Source organism: Tenrec ecaudatus, chromosome 13 (assembly GCF_050624435.1).
Source record: "Tenrec ecaudatus isolate mTenEca1 chromosome 13, mTenEca1.hap1, whole genome shotgun sequence".
NCBI classification, from domain to species: domain Eukaryota; kingdom Metazoa; phylum Chordata; class Mammalia; order Afrosoricida; family Tenrecidae; genus Tenrec; species Tenrec ecaudatus.
Window position 1 is genome coordinate 132,099,423 of NC_134542.1, and position 2,300 is coordinate 132,101,722.

General features: G+C 36.3%; 1 non-coding gene across 1 annotated transcript; it reads right to left on the bottom strand.

Moving 5' to 3' along the window:
- Positions 1 to 434: 434 nt before the first annotated feature.
- Positions 435 to 540, bottom strand: LOC142425121 (U6 spliceosomal RNA). Its single transcript, XR_012779494.1, has one exon. It is a non-coding gene; the product is annotated as a U6 spliceosomal RNA (small nuclear RNA).
- Positions 541 to 2,300: the final 1,760 nt, after the last annotated feature.

Sequence of the window (2,300 nt, forward strand, 5' to 3'; positions counted from 1 at the left end):
ATCTTTTATCTCCTATAAAGTGACTTAGCCACTCTGCCACCAGGATCCCTTGACAGGTGAAGAGGATCTCATATTTTTTATAAGAGATGACCCTCAATAGACCACCAGAATTATCTGGTGATCAAGGAAATTTGAGTATGTTAAACATCTACAAAAAAGAGAGAAATTGACCTTGGTAGTGCTTTCTAATATTTCAAAAAGATGGATCAGGAGAAGCTAGTTGAAAGACTGGTGAATTTGGGCTTGAATGAGTATATAAAGTCAATCTCTCAAATTAGGAAATTTATTACAAGTATAAAATTTGTGCCATAATAAATAGAATAGATAAACATGGTTCCATGAGATTAGTTGTTAAATTTATTGATTTTTGAGGAACAGGCAGATGAAGATTTGTTTCTTTACTGCAAGACTGGTTTTTTTTTGCTTTTTTCTAAATATATATAAAACACTTCACGAATGTGTGTGTCATCCTTGCATAGGGGCCATGCTAATCTCTTCTGTATCATTCCAGTTTAATATTTGTGCCACAGAAGCAAACACTAATCTTTGTTCAAATAGAAAATTATTTTGATAAATGTGTCCGTTCAAATTTCCTGAAGAGATGAAGTTATTGTTTGCAAATCCAAAATCAGAGATATTTGAACCTTAAATCTTGACATGAGGTGGAACTGCCTTTGGCTTTCTGATGAAGGTATGAGTGTAGTTGATGAGAATAGGATCAGCAGAAACATTAAAAGGTCATGTTCAGGTCCTCAGCATAGGAACTGGGCCCTGTGGACATTCATGTTCTTCTTGTCCTTTTGTGCTTAGCTAACTTCAGTCAGCATAATATCCTTCAACTCTTTCCAGAAGACAAGGTGCTTCAGCTTTTCACACTGTCTTTTAGGGACGCATGGTACTCCGTTGTGTGTTTATACCAGAGTTTTTCACTCCATTCATATGGATGGAAATTTAGGCTGTTTCCAATTCTTTGGGATTGTGAACGGTGCAGTGATGAACATTGGAGCACAGATGTCTGATCATAGTCTGTTTCTTATTTCTTCTGGGTATAAAATACGCAGTAGTGGAATTTGCTGGGTTGACAGGTAACTCAATTTCCATCTGTTTTAGGTATCGCCGAATTGCTTTCTATAGTGTATCTATTGGCCAACCAGCAGTGAATGAGTCTCTATCTCACCATGCCCCCTCCAACATTTGTTGCTTTATAATTTTTTGAATTAGGCTATCTTTATGGTATTAGCTGGTATCTCATAATTGTTTTAATTTAAATTTCCCTATGGCTAATGATAGGGAACATTTTCTCATATGTTTATTGGCCATTCAGGTTTCCTCCCTTGTGAACCTTCTGTATAAGTCTTTTGCCCACCTCCTCAGTTAACGTTTCATTTTTTGTTCTGTTTTTTATTATAAGCATGCAGAATTTTGTAGAATTTAGTGATATGCCCTTTGTCAGATACATCATTGCTAAACATGCTTTCCCAGTTAGTGAACTCTCTTCTCTTGATGAAGTCTTTCAATGTACCCAAGTGTTTTATCTTTAGTATGTGCCATTTGTCTATTTTATCTTCCTCTGAGTGTGTATCCCGTCTTATTTTCTCATGGATGATCCTAATAGATTGGAGTTTTACCTCGAGGTCTGTGATGGACCTTAAATTTGTTCTTGTGTATGGAGTGAGGAAAGGGTCTTCCCTCACTTTTCTACAGATGGATGTCCAGTTTTTCCAGCATCATTTGGTAAAAAGGGCACCTGCTTCCCATTTGATATTTACTGGGCCTTTATCGAAGATCAAGGCTGTCTCTGTGCTGGTGATTTTATTTCTGAATTTTCTGTTCCTGTCCATTGGTCCATGTATCAGTCATTATAGCAGTGCCATGCTTTTTCAAAAACTGTGGCTCTATCGTAAGTTTCAAAGTCAGGTGATGCAAGCCCTCCTCATTCTTATTGAGGAGTTCTTTTCCAGCTCGGCTGCTTCCCTTTCCATGGGAGGTTGATAGTCAGTTTCCCATTTCTTTTTTAAAAGATGCTGGTATTTACATCAGTAGGTATCGGTATATATATATATATATCGATAAATATTAATCAATATAAACAATATATTAATTATTGTAATATGAAAATTAATACATGATGTATTACAGTAAGGGTTCAGGGGGATGGGCAAGGAAGGGAGGGGATAAAGGGGAGCTGATATCAAAGAGTTCAAGAAGAAAGAATACATTTTGAAACTGATTGTAGTGGCAATTTTGCAATTGTGCTCGATTCATTTGAATTATGGAATGTTATGACATCTATAAGAGCT